At 39.6% G+C, this 20,939-nt stretch overlaps 1 long non-coding RNA gene across 1 annotated transcript; it reads right to left on the reverse strand.

The window, feature by feature from the left end:
• Positions 1–10,246: 10,246 nt before the first annotated feature.
• LOC121029155 (uncharacterized) lies at positions 10,247–12,786 on the reverse strand. The gene is made up of 2 exons (XR_005789635.1): positions 12,305–12,786; positions 10,247–11,110 (listed from the first exon to the last, which is right to left on the reverse strand). It is a non-coding gene; the product is annotated as an uncharacterized LOC121029155 (long non-coding RNA).
• Between the last annotated feature and the right edge of the window lie 8,153 nt (positions 12,787–20,939).

The raw sequence follows: 20,939 nt of genomic DNA on the forward strand, positions 1-20,939 counted from the left end.
TCAACGTTTATTTATTTTTGGGACAGAGAGAGACAGAGCATGAACGGGGGAGGGGCAGAGAGAGAGGGAGACACAGGATCGGAAACACGCTCCAGGCTCTGAGCCATCAGCCCAGAGCCCGATGTGGGGCTCGAACTCCCGGACCGCGAGATCGTGACCTGGCTGAAGTCAGACGCTTAACCGACTGCGCCACCCAGGCGCCCCGCCTTCCCGCTTTCTGAGCAGAGCTGTTAACTTATGACCTCCCAGACGCTAAGTCGCGCTTGCTGTGGGAACACAGTCCGTCAGGCCCCTCCGCTTTTTGCAAGCCAGACTCGGGGGCTCTGCTTGGCCGGGAGCCGCCCCTCTGCCCCGGCTCCCTCCCGCCAGTCCGTGGAGCGCGCACCGCCTCGCTGCCCTTCCTACCCTCTTCAGTGGGCCTCTTGTCTGCGCTTGGCTCCGGCGACTCCGTTCTGCTAATCCTCTGGTGGTTTTCTGGGTTATTAGGCAGATGGAGGTGGAAACTAAGTGATCTGGAGGATCCTCCTACGCCGCCATCTTCCCTCCCGATCCCAAATGCCCCATCTTCAAATACCTTCACCTTAGACCTTCAGCACATGGAGTTGGAGGGGGACACAAACACTCAGTCCATAGAAACTACTCATCATTAAGACAGAATAAAGTATTGATATATGCTATAGCATAGATACATAGCAAACTAATTTTACTGAGTGAAAGAGGCAAAGACAAAAGGACACATTTTGTATTATTTCATTTCAATGAGACTGGAGGTCATATTTGTGGACATAAGTGAGTCTCTGGGATGATCCTTAGAGTGAGATTGAAAGAGAAAATTTTGGGGGACGATGAATATGCTCATAATTTTTCTAAAGGTGATGAGGTCACTGGTATAAACGTATATTAAAACTTACATTGTACATCTTAAGTATGGGCGGTTTATTATGTATCAGCTATATTTCATAAGTTGTTTTTTTAAAAAAACACAAAGCAAAACTACCTACCAATACGTAATGCTAATGTTTTTGTGTAGTAAGGGTCTCCCCACCATTGCTTTCCTATTGGCACTATTGGAGAGTGCCAGTTTTTCCTCATCATTGTATGACACCTGCCAATTGAGAGGTGAAGGGGCACCTCATTATTTTCCTTTGCATTTATTTGATTACTAACAAACTTACTCTTTTTTCAAACATTTAATATTTATTTTTTGAGAGAGAGAGAGAGAGATAATGCATGAGTGAAAGAGGGGCAGAAAAAGGGAGAGAGAGAGAGAGAGGTAATTCTAAGCAGACTCCACACTGTTAGTGAGGAGCCCAATGCAGAGCTGGAACTTGTGAACTGTGAGATCACCACATGAGCTGAAACCAAGAGTCAGAAGCTCAACTGACTGAGCCACTCAGGTGCCCCTTTTGAACGTTTAAAAGAACAGCATTGTTGCTTTGAAATACAGGATGCAATTTACCTACTACTAACTGGCTTTAGTTATTACATTTCTGGGCAGGGTGATTTCCAAAAGACCTTGAATTCTGAATTACTTGACACTTATTTGTGTAAATTCAGGGGAAAGGGGAAGGAAGACTGACAATGAGAGATGGCACAATGCATAAATACAGCACATTAAGCAGATTTTGTGTTGGAACCACTGTGTCAATGTATTTATAAATTAAGAGAACCTTGCTGGGATGCCTGGGTGGTTCAGTCAGTTAAGCGTCTGCCTTCAGCTCAGGTCATGATCTTATGGCTTGTAGGTTCGAGCCCCACGTTGGGCTCTGTGCTGACAGCTCAGAGCCGGGAGCCTGCTTCGGATTCTGTGTCTCCCTCTCTCTCTGCCCCTTCCTCACTCATGCTCTCTCTGTCTCTCAAAAATAAATAAACATTAAGAGACAGAGAGAGAGAGAGAGAGAGAGAGAGAGAGAACCTTGCCAAACAGAAGAGAGAAAACACAAATAAAGTGATCCTTGTTTTCCTACTTCTTCTCTAGTCTGGTCTATCCTCTGAACCTCGCTCCTGTTTCATATTCAGACCACAGAACATACAATGTTCCATCCACATGTACAGAGATCTCTCCTCACCTCTTCTCTGTTGCACTTTTAACATTTCTAAAATATTTTTGCAAATCACTGAAGAAAGAACAATGACCTTTGTAACAAGTGCAGCTGGGCCATGGCATGGAGCCAGCTGGAAAACTTCCTCTTCTCAAGAGTTTTGCCAATCATTCCTGGCAGGAGGCATCACCGTCTGCTCAACTCCCCTGGAAAGCCTCAGATGCAGTTTGCAGAGAAGCTATTAGGGCTTTGGGAGCAGAGAAATTGTTCCATCTGTGAAGACTACTTGCAGATCTTGGGGGTTAGGACTGGGAACATCAATAGAAATGGCCCTGGAGTCCAAGAGGTTTGGAGCGTGCCTTGTGAGGACACCATGGGGTCAGATAGGGGATGTGCCACTAATAAAGTGTCAGACTAGGAGCTACATCAGGAAAAATGAGGTGAGGAAGGAAAGAAATGAAAAATTTACTTTTGGGTTACTCACACTCTAGCCACCTTTCTCTCTAATGTGGCTTTCTTTTAAGAGAAATTTTTAGAATGGAACATTTCAGATGTAATATAGAGAAGACAGTATCCTAAGGTAACTGGCACCAACTTAAACAACAGCCAATTGTGTTTTATTAAACCTGAGCTTCTCAAAATTCAGTGAACATAAAAATTAACCTGAATTAAAGAATGCAATTTTTTGTTGAATATGCTTGGGCTTGACATTGCCCATTTCTAATAAGTTGCTAGATGATGTGGATTTTGCTGGCCAGTGGATCACTCTTGGAGTAGCAGAGTTCTATGTCCCCACTTACCTTCACTCTTATTTACTTATTATCCAGTTATCCTGTCATTTCATCCATAAATATTTCAGCAAGTATCCCTAAAATATGAGTTTTCTTTAAAACTATAGTCACGGGGCGTGTGGGTGGCTCAGTTGGTTGGGCGTACAGCTTCGGTTCATGTCATGATCTCATGTTCTGTGAGTTCCAGCCACACATCCGGCTCTGTGTTGACAGTTCAGAGCCTGGACCCTGCTTCAGATTCTGTGTCTATCTATGCCCCTCCCCTGCTCACGCTCTGTCTCTTGTCTCTTTCAAAAATAAATCAACGTTTAAACATTAAAAAAAAAAAAAAAACATAGTCACGATGCCATTAGTGTACTTGAAAACATAATTCCTCAATAACATGAAATATTCAGTCACTGTTCAAATTTCTCTGCTTGTCTTATAGTCGTTTTATTATTTTTTTTCTCCTTTAGTTTGTTGGAATCAGGATTGAGAGAAGTTCTGCACATGACAGTTGTTTGATTTTTCTTAAGTCTCTTAATCTGTAGATGTTCTTCCTCTCCTTTTCTTTCCTTTTCCCCATCTCCCCTTTATATATCTTTGCAAGCTTTTGTTGAAGAAATTGCAGAATTTGTTCTGTAGAGTTTCCAACAGTCTAAATTTTGCCGATTGCGTGGTTTTCATTAACATTCAGTATTCCCCTCTTATCCATGGTTTTGCGTTCCACAGTTTCACTTAACCCTGGCCAACCACAGGCCAGAAGCAGAAGATCCTCCTTCTGACATAGTTTCAGAAGGTCACGAGCAGCCTAATACTGCATCATGGTATCTACATCATTCTCTCCACTTCATCTCCTCACAGAGGCATTTTATCATCTCACATCTGCACAACAAAAAGGGTGAGTGCAGTACGATATTTTGAGAGAGAGATCACATGTAAATTTTATTGCAGTCTGTAGCTATAATCGTTTTATTTTATTATTAGTGGTTAATCTCTTACTGTGTCAAATTTATAAATTAAACTTTATCAGAGGTACGTACGTAAGTACAGGAAAAACATATACATAGGGTTATGTTTCAGCCATCCACTGGGGGTCTTGGAACATATTCCTGAAGATAAGCAGGGACTACTGGATTCCATTTTACCTCATTTTTCCTGTAAAACGGTAGTCAGCCATAAAGGTTAACCTGAGGGTGAGGGGCTAGGGAGTGATGGAGGAAAGGCTCTTTGACGGATGATATTTTGTAGGTAAGCAAATGTCTGATTCTCCCCCATTTCATCATGTTAGTGGATATTATCGCTCATTGCCATGATTAATTCATTAATTAGGGATTATAAATGTTGATGGTTTATCATTCTCTTATCCTATTATTATCTGGCATAGATTTACAGAAAAAAAATCTTTCCCTATCAACTCTGTGTTTACCCTGTATATTTTGCATAAAAAAGACAAGATAAATGCTTTGTCCTTTCTTTTCTTCACCAGCTTTCAAATAAGAAGTTTGATTACCTAATACTCTTTGAAGTGATTCATTAAACTTTTATTTGTGTAGCTGGAGGCTGATACCACTATAAACACATAGATTTAATTATGTTTGGTATATTTCACTCCATTGCAATTATTATTCTTAGTGATGCTCAAATGTTCTCTCCTTGTCCAGAGTAGCCTCCTTGAGTTGACTCTAGTGTTGTGCTGGCAAAGAGGCTCTCAAAAAAAAACAAAAGAACAAAAAACAAAAAAAAAAAAAACAAAAAAATCTATATAGTATGTAGCACTGTACCAATTTCTTTGGTGTAAGTTCTCCCAACATGAGCCGATTACAAGCTACCAATATTTCAACAACAGAGTCAGAAAATTGTGGATATTTCACAATCAGCTCTAATGATCCTACATTTCCTGGCTCCATTCTACCACTGCTCTGGACACCTGTTGGTATAGCTATTAATTAAGCCCTTGTGTGTGTCTTTGCTGCCCTGTATGACAAAATATTCCAAGTTTGTCTTGTACATTTCCTGCCCCAGGCCTGGAGTAGGCCTTTTCACTAAACAGCCCTGTTTCTCTTTAGTGGAATAAGAATGTTGGCAATAGGGGCTAAATTCTTGCTTCTAGACCTACAGGATGAATATGGCTACGAAAGTGGCTTCTTTTCAAAAGATAACCTATTTATAGATTTGTACTGGTAATTTTCATTTCAATTCAGGACTACAGTGTTTTTAGTAAACTTTATCTGTTACATACTCCTCTTTTCTGACACACAGAAAATCCCGGTTCCCGATGTACCAACAGAATTGTTCATTGGATTTACCCCACAATTCATGTGCAGTAATCTTAGGATAACAATACCAATACTATCTCCAACAATGTGGCTGCTGAAAATATTTTAAGATTTGTTATTGTTTTTTTCCTGTAATTCTTTTTATCTTATCACGTATCGCGTTAGGAACACATGACCAATTTTCTCTGTTGTAAAGTTGATTGAACTAATTCCTTCCATTCAGTTATGCTATCAATTTGATGAATACTTAAGTTTGTTCGATATTGTTTTTGACTTTCAGGCATTGCTTTTCTACAATTTAATTTTGTATTCTAATTATGCAAAAATTCCAAAGTCAAATTTATAAAGCAAAGTATATTCAAAGAAGTCTATATCTATCTTTGTTCCTCCACCCTACTTCCTCTCTCCCACTACAGATGGTATTTTTAATAAAATGGTTTTTGGTTTATCTTTCCATTTAAAAAATATGAATATGCATATACAGTATATTCATATTCATCCCCTTCTTACACGAACTATATACTATGCTCATTTATTTCTCCATATTTTTTTAAACTGTATATATTATGGAGGTCAATCCATTGCAATATATGGGCATACTCTATTGTTTATTCAACCACTGCCTCAATGATGAAGTTTTGGATCATTTTTAGTCTTTTTATTACAGATATGCTAAGCCTGTATGCTAAACCCCCAGCATATCTAGGGGATAGATTCTTCGAAGAGGCTTTGCTAGATGAAAGAATACATGTGTACATAATATTGCTAAATATTCTTTTCTCAATTACTGACCACCTTTAAACGCAAAAGACAGAGAAAAGTAGAAGTCTTGAAGTACAAGTTCACCCATCACTGGTACTGGTTTCTGAGTTTAAAGTCAGGCTCCCTGACTTCAGAAAACTCAGTACTGATCTAAGAAATCTTCGCTTCATTTTTCATGACAGCTTCATTCTCTTGTCTAGAAGCATCAAATGTTTTGAAGGTTTTTTAATACTACCTAATTTATCTAAAGATGATATGTCTAAAATCATAACACAAAAATATAAGCTTTATAGAATTTTGAAGTCGAAATGTGTGTTTTGAAAATATTTTCCTTTATTACAGATGGAGAAATACAGATATTAAATAAAAGAAGAATAAAGAGTATATTACTGGAAGAGGCAAGCTTAGAATCCAGGCCTCACTTCCTGGGTTCAAAACTCTTTCATCTGCATCTGAGATTCTCAGATTAGTATGCCAAAAGACACATGATTCCATATGAAAAACATGGTGCATCTTTTTGGAATGTGATTCTAAGAAGTGATTTGATTCCATGGTAAGTAATATAAAATATTTTTGTATCTAAACATATAATTGGAGTAGTAGGAAAAAAATCACATGACATTTTTAATGATAAAACATAGAACACTGTAAACCTCTCTAGCTTGTAGCATCCCATGTAGCATCTTACATCCATGAACTTCCAAAGTACCAGCTCATTCTCCTCTGTCTGAGAGCACTTGATGGGAAAATTTGAGGAGCATTGTCCACCAGTGTGCTACCTTCCCTTTGGAGTTGATAAGGATCATTTTCACTGGTCTAGTAATTAGCATGTGTACATCCTACCTGAATTGGGCTATGTATGTGACCGAGGAGGAGAAAGAAATGAGGAAGTTACTGGTTTATCCTGTCCCCAGAGATCAGTTGGCTTCACTTTGATTCACACTTAGGTAAAAGATAAAGATAAGGCCTCCTTACCCAAGTCAGGCTGAGAAGTCTTAGAACATTCTCTGCTGCCTACCATGTAAATGCTATCACAAAATGAGGAGGAGTTGGCTGGGTAGGAGTTGCTATAAAAAAAAAAAAGGAAACCCACAGTTTTCCTCACTGTATTCAGAGGAATAAATAGTCCAAATGGCTGTCATATAAATATCTTAAGCTAGAACATCACATTCTAAACAAAGACTAATTATGAAGAAAAGTTGTTTATGGCCTAGCTTATGACCTAGCAAGGTGGTTCAGTCTGAATGCTTTTTAATTCCCTTGAGGACCCATTAACTCATTTCTTTGGAGGAATCATGGGAATCAATCTCTAAAATCAATGCAGAAGGTGAAAATAAAGTATGGAAATAATTACCATGGTAAATCCCTTAAAGCAACGTATGGAGTGTACATGGTTCCATACACACAACCTTATACAGTGATTTCTTTGCAAATCCAGAATTTTAACAAAGACAAAAATAAAAGAAAGAGGTGAGTGCAGATGTCTGGGCTTTCAGTCCATTTTCATTTTTTTGAAGTTAGCTATCAGATCCCTGGGAGTTGATAATAGATGAAAAGAAAATTCTAAAGTTCTCTTGTTTACAGGGTATATACCATTCTGACTCAGCATTAAGTCAATCCTTAAATACCCAAACCACTACTTAGGTGGTATAAAGGGGTAAGGAGAGAGACCAGTTATTCCAAAGTCTGTTTTGATTGGTTGGTGCTTGTGTGTGGTTATTATATTTGTTAAATATATGATTGTAGAAATCAGATGAAATGCAGAAGTTGATGCATGCACAGCATATGGGTACTTCATGTTATAGATCGCAGGAAATGGAGTTTATATTTTATAGTATTACTTTTCCTCTGATAAAGTATCTGTATATCTCAGTCATCTTAAGTTACTCTAATCCAAACTGCATACCAACAAGGCAAAATGTGACTAAAGCAAATTAATCGAGCTGGCAATGAAGCCCTGGGAGTTTATTCAGCTAATTAAGATCAAAGGTTCTGAGGATTGTCCATAATGGTTGATTTTAAAGGACAAGCTTCTTTTCTTGCGTGCGACTTCCTGTTAAAGGTCTGGATGTTTGTGCTCCATGGAACAGTGGTAGTTCTGGGTTGGAAAGTTGCTTAAGCCATCACGCAACTAAGAATCAGAGTTAGTGGCTTACAAGCAGTGGAAAAAGAAAGCTGGCTGAGAAATGTTTGGGGATGTTTTTAATGCTTTTGGGTCTTTTGCCACAATGTGCTTTGAGTTATTTGATCACCAAATGTGCACCCTTACAAAATGTGCCTTTTTTAAAAATTTCCACTGAAAGATTTGCATAAAGTATCTGTTTGACTAAAGGCACCTGGGTGGCTCAGTAGGTTAAATGGCCAACTTTGGCTCAGGTCATGATCTCATGGTTTGTGGGTCCGAGCCCCACATTCGACTCTGTGCTGACAGCTCAGAGCCAGGAGCCTGCTTAGGATTCTGTGTCTCCCTCTCTCTTGGCCCCTCCCCTGCTCGCACTCTGTCTCTCTGTGCCAAAAATAAATAAACATTAAAAAAAATTTTTTAATAAAAATTAAAAAAAAAACCATAAAAACAAAGTATCTGTTTAACTAGACTGACTAGCCGGAGAGTCTGCAGTATAGAAGGACAAATTAGGGAACTGTATGTATCCACACTGAGCAAGGAATTGACAAAGCCATTTGTCACACCCCAAGGTTTAATATCGATTCAAAAGCCTTTAGTGAGACCAGGAATTGAGAGATCCATTTGAAGAAACTTATGAAAACTTCAGAATTTAGAACAATAACCTGGTGACGCTGCACTCACGTCAGATCATGTGAGCCAGTAGCCACGATGACAAACAAATCTTGTCTGGGCACAGTCACACCGTGCGAGTGACAGAGTGGCTGCTCCCCTGTGAGCCCACACAGCTCTTAGGGACTGTCACCTCTTATCACCACTCTTCTCCCAAACCACGCAGCCTATCGAAGTGTTTCTCCTAACCAACGCACACAGCACTCATCCTGAGAATTATAGTAATTTCTTTCATTTTCTTATATGTACTATAACGTTTAATACCTCCACTAAATAGGCCCTTGGAAATGGTCCAACCTGCCTCAGCATAGGGTTTGAGGCAGGACCCAGGTGTCAGTCAGAACACAATTTTGAGTCCCAACTCTCTGCCACTTACAAGTTATGTACGATTGGACAATTTACTTAACTTTTACAAGCCTCAGTTTCTTTTTCTGTAAATTGAGGCTAATCATACCTACCTAATAGAATTGTCGTAAGCATTAAATAATGCTTCCTGCACAAGTCCCTTAACACAGTGCTAAATACATAAGAAGCACTCTGTAAATGTTAACTAACTATATATATTTTTTTAAATGTTAAGAAGGGGTTGGAGGGGTGCCTAGGTGGCTCAGTGGGTTAAGTGTCCAACTTCAGCTCAGGCCATGATGTCACTGCTCGTGAGTTCGAGCCCTATGTCGGACTCTGTGCTGACAGCTTGCCCTGGAGCCTGCTTCAGATTCTGTGTCTTCCTTTCTCTCTGTCCTACCCCCCCCCCCTCTTTCTCTCTCTCTCTCTCAAAAATAAAGAAACATTAAAAATAAGAAGGGGGTTGAAATGTAAAGATGAAATTCAAAGGGGCCTATTCATCTCAGGCGCCCCATTGAAATTAGCTCAGTATTGGAGTGAGTTAAATGTAATTGTTGGTATCTGACAGGTTTTGACCTATAGAAATGGCAGTTTTATCTGTTTAATGTCATTGTGTTCAAAGAAGCATAGAAAATGAATAAGCTTGATGATTAAGAATTCTGCAGGATGAAGGAGTGCCTGGGGGGCTCAGATGGTTAAGCATCTGATTCTTGGTTTCGACTCAGGTCATGATCTCACGGCTTCATGGGTCCGGGCCCCCTCATTGGGCTTTGCGCTGACAGCACAGAACCTGCTTGGGATTCTCTCTCTTCTTCTCTCTTCACCCCTCCCCTACTCATTTGTCTCTGTCTCTCTCAAATAAATAAAATAATTTTAAAAACATAAGAAAAAAAGAATTTCACAGGATGGCGATTCTGTGCAGAATGTTCATTATGTCCTCCCCCTGTATCTCTCAGTTGCTTCCATACCTGGTTTAAGATGGAGGTGATTACTGAAAAGCTGTCTGCACTAGAATATAAGTTCTTTAAAAGACAGTTCTTGTGCCTTGCTACATTTACTCCTGGAAATAAAGCCTCCTTAACATAAAAAGCTCAATATCATATAAAGTATAGAAATTCCCTCAGGAGAACTCTTAAGAGACTCTCAAAAAGGACAAAGGGAAAAGAAAGGAAAAATATTGCTCTTTACTTATGTGTTGTTTTGCCTTTATATGTCCCTGTGGTTTTCCTAAGCGGGAATGATCAGGTCACCACCTATGTTGGAAAATAATTTTATTTTCAACATGTTGGTCAAGGCCGCTTATGTCCTAAAACTCTTTCCACTGGGAAGAAAGGAAAAAGAGTGTGCTGCGTCTTCCACACTAGCGTCAGAAGGCAAGAACTTTGGAATACACACCAAGCATCTCATTTAGAGACTTTGGGCAAGAATCACAAAGCACTTGGACTTGTGGCAAAAGCCAAAATGAAAGTCAGTTGTTTCTTCTTCTTTTGCCAATTCCAGTGGCAGGCTCTGGCCTGCAGATCTCAGGATTTTTAAATGTCTTTCCAGCACAGAACTGCTTTCATGTTTGTATTCTTATTGCTAAATCTGGACCTCTTCTCACAGCGTCCTTCTTGCATTGTGTCCAGGAGCCCTTTTTTGTTTGGAAGTGTTCTGAGTTTTCTCTTCATGGAAACCAACGCCCCAGTTTGCACTGATGTAAATGTCCTTCCTGCCTCCTACACTGTGGAGCACGGCTTGCCAAAATGCATTAAAAAGCGAATCCATTTGAGTAAGGGCCATGAAATCAAACTGTTTACAAGCCTTCATGTTCTTGATTGAATACTTCAGAATTCCATTTTTAAATCTTTCAATATGGAAGCCATCAAGAGACTCTCACCCAGCCACAAACAACAACAGAGGGTAACAAAATCCTAGCATTACTGATGTCCTGAAGTAGTCGTGATGCCCTTATCTTCCAGATGTCTTTCTTCTTCATTCACTTGATTGTATCCTAAAATTAGGAAGCCTGTGAAATCTTTTGCAGGCAGAAGATTGTTTTCTGTCTGGAAGTTGGAAGAAGAGCTTGGAGTCCAAGCTTAGTACTGGTGTGCATCCGTTCTCCTTCTTCAACAGACACTGAGGGTACAAAGACAAATGAAAGACTATTCCCATCGGAAGGATCTCTCATCCAGTTAGTGACGAAATGAGAGAAATGAAGTATCGGGAGGCAGGCACGCAAGAGTTGCCATGGGAAAACCAAGGGAGGTTACCGAAGGGTTGCAGGAGAAGACATTTTACCTATGTCCCACAAGACACCAGGAAAAAAAAAAAACCATACAGATGTAAAATAACACATTTCCAACCTAGGACAAAACAAGTGTGAAAGCATATGTGGTGGTTGTTTTAGTTCAGGCTGTTATAACAAAAGCCCATAAATGGGGTGGCTTATAAGCAACAGAAGTTTATTCCTCACAGTTCTGGAGGCTGGAAGTCTGAGCTCAAGGTGCCATGGTGGGCGGGTTCTGGTGAGAACTCCATTCTGGGCTGCAGACTGCTGACTTCTCACTGTGACCTAATGTGGTGGGAAGAGAGCTAGAGAGCTCTCTGGGGTCTCTTTTATAGCACATTAATCCCACCCATGAGGGCTCTGCCCTCATGACCTAGTCACCTCCCATAGGCCCCACCTCCTATGGGGGTTAGGATTTAAATACATGAATTTGGGGGAGACAAATACAAGCACTCATTCCATAACAGTGGTGATGGTGCACTGGCTCTCAAACTTGTAACCACAAGACAAATTTTAAAAGATACTCATGCTGGCGTTTCATCCTTAGAAATTCCACTTGAATTGGTACAGGATTCATTCCGGGCATTGGGACTTTTAGAAGCTCCACTGGGTATCAGAATGTGCTGCTCATGTTGAGAACCTCAGTTGTAAATTTTCCTCTATCTGGACTGTAGAGCTTGTGGGGGATCAGTAGAGAAGAGACTGATAAAGTAGGTGGGGTTCACTGCGTGAAGCTCAGACTTAAAGTAAAGGTAATGGGGTAGTCCTCAAGGACGTCATACAGGTAAATAATAAAATTGAATTTGCTGATTAGAACAAGACCTTAGCTAGGTGGCAGTTGAATGGATTGTGGACATGACATTGTGAGTATATTGTGGGTAGGGTGGGAAAAGGGATAATCCTCGGGGAAAAAAATAGACTTGTCAGAGGAAGGCTATGGCTGGGACTCGGGAAGGACCTGTTGACAGGTCGCACTAAGGCGGTGCGAGGGCTGCACATTGCAGCCTAATACAGCAGTGACAGATGAGCATAGGAGTCCTTACCTGGGTAATTCCACACATACACCCACATTTTCCAAGGCTTCAGGATAAAGAAGAGGCTTTTTTTGTTGTTGGTCTACCTGGATTACTGTCCTTTGTGCTTGTCTCCTTTTTGCTTGTGGAGAATAATCCTCGAGGAACTGCAACTGAGCTCAAAGCTAATCAGAGTGGTAAGCATCTTTTAATAAAGAAAATGAGGTAATTCGACAGGGCTTTCGTTCCTTCCTTCCGTTTTGCAAGCCAGGGCACATTTCTTTGCTTCTTCTATCCTTGCTCCTCTGAAACACTGCAGCGATTAAAAAAAAGGGGGGGGCTCTTTTGTCTGAGTTCTCTGAGATTCTCTTCCTTTATTGATAAAAATGTTACCAACCAATAGGGCAGTTTCACCAGTCCTAAGTACCCCACCAGCTAGTTTGGCCTCCAGGCCGTGTCTCCTGTCCTGCAGAAGAACTGATTTCTCCTGGCTGAGTCCTTAAACAGCTGAAGAACTTACAAGTGCCCTATCAGAATAATTATGGCCAGAAGAGATGTAGCAATGGTGTGTGGCTAATTGGCAGGGTGAGCTCTGGCTTATGTAACGGTTACCTCTGGCAATTTGTCCTAACACCCCTTTTGGCAGCAATGCTATGGTATTTTTAATGGTAAGAGCTTGGCTAGCATTCAGCCAATGAGCGTGTTCATTTGGCTGGCTGCAGTTAGAGTTACTGTTTCTTTCACCTTGTTTCCAGCCAGACCTGGTTCTGTAAATATGTCACTGGGGGTTTGGATGGAGCTGTGTTCTGCCTCGGTGCCTTAAATCCATTATTTCAGTTCAAAAGTCGTTTTACCTTTACACAAAGAGGTCCCATGATGGATCTGACCTTAATCCCGGGTGTCAGTTGGACTTGTAGAGAGGGAGTCAGGTGTTCCAGATTTTAATGACACTTTACAATTTGCGAAGAGGATTTGAGGATTGTCAACAGAGAGGAAAGCAGCCTGGCCCTTGGGTGGGGTGGATTCGTTAGGAGTCGCCTTATGTCCCTCCTGCCAGTCATCGCCTGGTTGTCGTCAGCTGCTGGAAAAGAGGGGTAATGTTTCCTGACGGAGTGTGGAAAGGGGAGAGGAGATTCCATTTTCCAGGATTCAGTATCTCCTCTTTACCTTTATCACCCCTGCCAGGATTTGTTCTGATGTTGCCAGTATTGACTATGGATAAAGAATAGAGAGCTTCCGGGGCGCCTGGGTGGCGCAGTCGGTTAAGCGTCCGACTTCAGCCAGGTCACGATCTCGCGGTCCGGGAGTTCGAGCCCCGCGTCAGGCTCTGGGCTGATGGCTCGGAGCCTGGAGCCTGTTTCCGATTCTGTGTCTCGCTCTCTCTCTGCCCCTCCCCCATTCATGCTCTGTCTCTCTCTGTCCCAAAAATAAATAAACGTTGAAAAAAAAAAATTTTTTTTTAGAAGAATAGAGAGCTTCCTTATTCACCCTTAGCAGACCTATGCATTTTCTTGAAAATGGACTTTAAGTCAGAGGGAAAAACCAGGTGTACTGTGTAAGATATGCACTTTAAAAGTTACAAATACTGGGCCATGTGGGTGGCTCAGTGGTTGAGCATCTGATGTCAGCCCAGGTCATGATCTCATGGTTAGTGGGTTCGAGCCCCGCGTGGGGCTCTGTGCTAATAGCTTGCTCAGAGCCCAGAGACTGCCTCGGATTCTGTGTCTCCCTCTCTCTCTGCCCCACCCCTGCTCACTCTCTGTCTCTCTGTCTCTCAAAAATAAACAAATGTAAAAAAAATTTTTTTTAATTTAAAAATTACAAATACTGTTCTTTTCAGAGAGAAAATTAAACCTTCTTTCATCTTAATTTCTCTGAGGAATTGAGACAAAGAAAACGGGGAGAACTGGTTAAAAGTAACATGAGAAGACACGCCCCCTCTTGCGAGATCCAGACAGGCAAAATAAAATAAAATCACTATTTATATTACTGCAGGTAATTTGGGCCACACAAACATAAGAGTGTCTTGGATAAATTTTGAATGAGTATGTTTAGAAGTATTCCCAATCCCAAATGATAATAAGCGGCATATCTGCCAATCCCCATAATGCCAATTTTTTAATGTATTCTTACTATTCTGATGATATCATTGTGATTTTTTTTTTTCAATTAGGTAGTGATGAACTATGTAAAACCTGCTAACCTCCATTGTAACGGAAGATCCAGATATGCCTCCTATGGCATCAGAGGCAACTCTGGGGACTGGGAAAAGAGAATAATGAAAGAGCCCTGGGACCCAGCAAGAGGCAATCTGTTACCTTAACTCTCCTCTATCTTTAACCTTGCTCAACCAGGTTAATGGACTAGTCAGCACCACCACTCAAATTACTTGGCAAAGTAAATTGATCCAAATCCTGTTGAAGTAGTCAGCATTCTCAAGCGGGAATTAAAAAAGAAATCTAGTTGGCATGAGCCTAAATGGGTGTTTTTTCTGGCACACATGTGCAGGCAAAGTAAGCTGAAATTATAAAAGTAAATAATTCATGAGCATGCTTAATGCTTTCTCTGGAAGCAATGATTATTTTATTATCCAAAATTTAACCCTTTAACATGCATCTCCAGAGGTAGATTGGCTAGGAAAATCTCAAAGGAAAATTGAATGCAATATGCCTTTTTTCATATGCTGATTTTTTTTTTTTTTTCAACACTGAGTTTTCTCTGGCCAGTGGAAAAAATTTAATCAGCAACTCTGTACAAAGTTTACTGCTTGGTGAACTACCACAAAATGAAGGTACATGTGCATGTCCCCCAGATAAAGAAATAGAACATTTCCAGAACCTCAGAATTTGGAGCTAGAGGTCCCAACTTTGCAATAAAGGAAGAAAAATAAAAGGTAAACAGTTTTGGAAATAAGGAAGGAAAATCATCATTTTTCATACTACTCGTATATGTAGAAAATACAAAATTATCTACAAATAAAGTATTATAATTATTAAGCAAATTTAGCAAGGTCACAGAATAGAAAGTCAATATGCATAAAAGAACTATATTTCCATATCCACATAGAAAATAATTAGAAAGTGAAATTTTAGAAAATAATACGATTTATAGTAGCATAAAAACCCATATCTAAAGTAGTAGTTTTCAAGGTGTGGTCCAAGGAGCCCTGGGAATTCCTAAATTCTATTCAGATGACTATTTTTTACTCTCCTTTCATGAGTGGACAGTAGAGTTTTCCAGAGGTACTTGATGTGTGATAATACATCAAATTGAGTGCAGAAGTAGATTTAAGAAGCTAGCTGTTTTTTGTTACATAGAGCTTTCAAAGGATTTTCAAAAATGTAAAACAATGCCAATATTTTCTGTTTGATTATACTATCATTTAATAGGAGATGTGTGTTAAAAATTTCTATAGAGTTGTGGATTTGTGTATTTTTCCTTTTAGTTTTGCTAAGATTTCTCCTTTTACTTTCAGACTTACTTTATAGATCTAATTTTATAATTGTTTTTATCTTCCTCGTAAAATTATTATGAAATATCCCTCTCTACCTTTATTACAGATTTTTGCCTTTAAGGGTACTTCATCTGGCATTATTTATCTGCTTACTTTTTGTTAGTGTTTTCATGATATCTTTTTTTAAATCCTCTTTTATTATTTCTGTGTCCTAATATAGAAGTGTTTCTTTTATTTTATTTATTTTTTTTTAATTTTTTTTCAATGTTTTTTATTTATTTTTGGGACAGAGAGAGACAGAGCATGAACGGGGGAGGGGCAGAGAGAGAGGGAGACACAGAATCGGAAACAGGCTCCAGGCTCCGAGCCATCAGCCCAGAGCCCGACGCGGGGCTCGAACTCACAGACCGCGAGATCGTGACCTGGCTGAAGTCGGACGCTTAACCGATTGCGCCACCCAGGCGCCCCTAGAAGTGTTTCTTTTATAAGCAATGTATATTTTGTTTTTTCTTTTTTATATTTATTTATATTTATTTTTATGAATATAATTTGTCAAATTGGCTTACATATACCCAGTGCTCATCCCAACAAGTGCCCTCCTCAATGCCCATCACCCATTTTTCCCTCTCCCCAAGCCCCCACCCATCCTTAGTTTGTTCTCTGTATTTAGTAGTCCTTTGTGGTTTGCCTCCCTTCTGTCTCTGTTTATATCTTTTTTTCCCTCTTCCCTTCTCCCATAGTCTTCTGTTCAAGTTCTCAAGATCTACATATGAATGAAAACATATGTTATCTGTCCTTCTCTGACTAACTTATTTCATTCAGCATACCTTCCAATTCCATCCACATTGCTGCAAATGGCATGATTTCATTCTTTCTCATTGCCAAGTAGTATTACATTTAATACATAAACCACATCTTCTTTATCCATTCATCAGCTGATGGACATTTAGCCTCTTACCATAATTTGGCTATTGCTGAAAGCGCTGCTATAAACATTGGGGTACATGTGCCCCTATGTATCAGCACTCCTGTATCCCTTGGGTAAATTCCTAGTATTGCTATTGCTGGGTCATAGAGTAGCTCTATTTTTAATTTTTTGAGGAATCTCCACACTGTTTTCCAGAGCGGCTGCACTAGTTTGCATTCCCACCAACAGTGCAAGGTTTCCATTTCTCCACATCCTCTCCAACATCTGTAGTTTCCTGATTTGTTCATTTTAACCACTCTGACCAGTGTGAGGTGGTATCTCAGTGTGGCTTTGATTTGTATTTCCTTGATGAGGAGTGACATTGAGCATCTTTTCATGTGTCTGTTGGCCATCTGGATGTTTTCTTTGAAAAAGTGTCTATTCATGTCTTCTGCCCATTTCTTCACTGGATTATTTGTTTTTCGGGTGTTGAGTTTGGTAAGTTCTTTATAGATTTTGGATACTAGCCTTTTTTTTTTTTTCTTTTTAATTTTTTTTAACGTTTATTTATTTTTGGGACAGAGAGAGACAGAGCATGAATGGGGGAGGGGCAGAGAGAGAGGGAGACACAGAATCGGAAACAGGCTCCAGGCTCCAAGCCATCAGCCCAGAGCCTGACGCGGGGCTCGAACTCCCGGACCGCGAGATCGTGACCTGGCTGAAGTCGGACGCTTAACCGACTGCGCCACCCAGGCGCCCCTGGATACTAGCCTTTTAATCCGATATGTCATTTGCAAATATCTTCTCCCATTCTGTCACTTGCCTTTCAGTTCTGTTGATTATTTCCTTTGCAGTGCAGAAGCTTTTTATCTTGATGAGGTCCCTATAGTTCATTTTTGCTTTTAATTCCCTTGCCTTTGGAGATGTGTTGAGTAAGCAATTGCTGTGGTTGAGGTCAAAGAGGTTGTTGCCAGCTTTCTCCTCTAGGGTTTTGATGGTTTCCTGTCTGACATTTAGCTCTTTCATCCATTTTGAGTTTATATTTGTGTATGGTGTAAGAAGGTGGTCTAGTTTCATTCTTCTGCATGTTGCTGTCCAGGTCTCCCAGTACCATTTGCCAAAGAGACTGTCTTTTTTCCATTGGATGCTCTTTCCTCACTTTGTCAAAGATTAGTTGGCTATACACTTGTGGGTCTAATTCTGAGTTCTCTATTCCATTCCATTGGTCTATGTGTCTGTTTTTGTGCCAATACCATACTGTCTTAATGATTACATCTTTGTAATAGAGGTTAGGGTCTGGGATTGTGATGCCTCTCATTTTGGTTTTCTTCTTCAATATTTACTTTGGCTATTTGGGAAGCAGTGTATATTGTGATTTTATGTTTGCAATCTGTCTGAAACTTTGACTTCTAATGTGAATGTTTAGTCCATTTACATTTAATGTAATTACTGTTATAGTTGCATTTATAGCCATAATCTTGCTATTTTTTCAACTTTCTCTGTATTTTTTCTCTCATTTTTTTAATCTCTTTTGATTAATTGATTTATTATTATTTCATTTTCCCTTCTATGCATTACTTCTTTGCTACCCCAAATAGTACAACATTACTCTTTGACTTATCAGAATCTAATTCCAATTAATTCTATCCTTTCTCTTACAATGTGAGAATCTTACTTTCTGTGATATTTTTATTACATATTTTAATTTTACATGTGTTTTAAACTCAACAAACATTACTATTGTATTAATAATAAGTACTTATTTATACTTACTCACATCTTTACTTTCTTTGTTACCTTATAATCCCCATTGCATCTCCACTTCCTTCTGGGATTGTTTTCCTTATGTCTAAGTAACTCTGCATGTATTTCTTTTAGTGTGTCTGCCAATAATTACCTCTCAGTTTTAGTTGGCTTGGCATGACTTTATTCTGACTTTATTCTTGAAGAATATTATTCCTAGGTATAGAATTCTAGGTTGCCGGTTATTTTCTTTCAGCATTATCAAGATACCATTCTGTTGTCATCTGACCTCTATAGTTTCTGTGGAGAAGTCAGCTCTCAGTCTTCCTGCTGTTCCTATGAACGTGACAGGTCTTTTATCAATTTTCAAGCTTATGTTTGACAAAACAAATATCTTTATCATCTATGGATCTGTTTTAGTTATCTGTTTCCCTTTTGTGTTTTGATCAATTGATCCTGTGTTCTGGTATGCATGGTAATATTTTATGGACTGCTAGATATCATACATAAGTAATTGGAGAGATTCTGAATGGTGTTTTTCCTTCAGATAGTATAATTTTGTTTTTGAGAGGTAATTTGATAAGGGGTCGATTATATAATAGTCTGGGATTAAGCTGACCAAATACGAATTTCATTCTGTGAAATTTGATCTATTTCCAGTTTACCTTTGCTTATATTGAATAGTTTTATAGGAGTCCTAATAGAAAGTTTATGATGCTTACTAGTTCTGCTTCATTTCAGTGGGTGTTGAATTCTATGTCTCTCTTGTATTTGTGAAAATATCAGTCACCAGTTTAGCTTCACTATCTCTTTCTGTTTGGTTTCTGAGATTCTTGGTTCCAGCCTAATTTTTTTTCTTTTTAATATAATTTATTGTCAAACTAGCTAACATACAGTGTGTACAGTGTGCTCTTGGTTTTGGGGGTAGAGTCCTGTGATTCATTGCTTATATACAACACCCAGTGCTCATACCAACAAGTGCTCTCCTCAATGCCCATTACCCAATTTCCCCTCTCCCCTACACCCCCCACACCCTTCAGTTTGTTCTCTGTATTTAAGAGTCTCTTATGGTTTGCCTCCCTCTCTGTTTGAAGCTATTGTTCCCCTTCTTTTCCCCCATGGTCTTCTGTAAGTTTTCAACTTCCGCTTGTGAGTGAAAACACATGACATCTGTCTTTCTCTGACTGATTGATGGAACTGGAGGGCATTATGCTAAGATTCCAGTCTACTTTTGAATGGCAAATGCATCTAAGGGCAAAGTAATTAGAATAGTTGACTCACCTTAATGCATTTCCTTTTTCCTGGGGCCTTGAACACCTCAAGTCCTGGTTACTGGGTAGTTCTCTTGTATCTTCAGTTAAAGTGCTTCTTTTTGTTTATCCAGATTTTCTTCTGATTTTTGGTGTGAATTTGGTTTGATATTGGCTAATCTGGAAGTAACGTCCCCAGAAAGCATCATTTTCTCTTCCATTCCTTCGATCTATTCTGTTACCAATGTCTGGAACTCTCCATGTAATCTCTGAAATCTGACCCTTCCCCTTCATTCTGAGTGCCACACACTTGAGTTCAGGACATAATCTTCTACTACCTGAATTATTAACAACGGCCAGCTAACAAATATGTCTGCCTCAATCATTTTGCATTCATCTTAAATATCACTTCTGGGATGAGCCATAAATATCTTAATTAAACCTATCTTAGAATTTATATAACCTATAAAATAAAAAGGGAAGTTGTATAGGAAGTGCATGGGCATTACTCTGGATAGATGCTGGTACACAATTAAAAGTTACAAAATTTTGGGATGGTCAAAGAATAACAACTGAGTAAGATAAATGCACAAAGCAGAAGATAGCTAGTGTGCTCCCAGAAGTTGGTTCAGGCTTTTTACATTTACCAAAGTGCCCTTTGGAAATGTAGAGTTGAGGCTGATTCTATTGATAAGTGAAGATGCAGGTTGGGGTGAAAATTTTTCCTTAGTCTTTTAAAATTTTGTTTTCATTATTATGTGTAGACCTACTCTCAACCTCTGACTCATGGGTATGCTGGCTCCAGCCCTGCCTCTTCATCAGCTGCAAATAACAGATACAAAACATAATGTCAGTCAATTCTCAGTGTTTACTCTGCAACTATGTGAATCAAATGACAATTTTCCAAGGATAGCATCTCTTCTCAGGTCCAGATTTCAAAACTGCATCTTCACACCTTAATGCTCCCCTACACTCTGCATTCTGTTTCACCAAAATACTTGCCTTTCTTCTCGTTTTCATACATTCACATAGACTGTGGATTCACACACACTGTTTCTGGAATGTCCTTTCCCACTTTGCGCTCTACAAAATCCCTAATTGCCGTTCACGAACCAGCTCCAGTGCTGCCCTTTCTAGGAAGATTGCTTGAACCATCTGTGCCTTACATTAAGATTAGATGCTTCCCCCTCTCTGTTTTCATATTTTGCATAGTACCTCTATGGGGCATTTATCTCTTTGTGATTATTTGCTTACTACGGCTTTCCTGGCAAGAATGTGAGCTGTTCAAGGGCATGTTTTCAAATCATTTCT

This window comes from Herpailurus yagouaroundi, unplaced genomic scaffold, assembly GCF_014898765.1.
Source record: "Herpailurus yagouaroundi ecotype Mexico unplaced genomic scaffold, PumYag 28, whole genome shotgun sequence".
Taxonomy (NCBI): domain Eukaryota; kingdom Metazoa; phylum Chordata; class Mammalia; order Carnivora; family Felidae; genus Herpailurus; species Herpailurus yagouaroundi.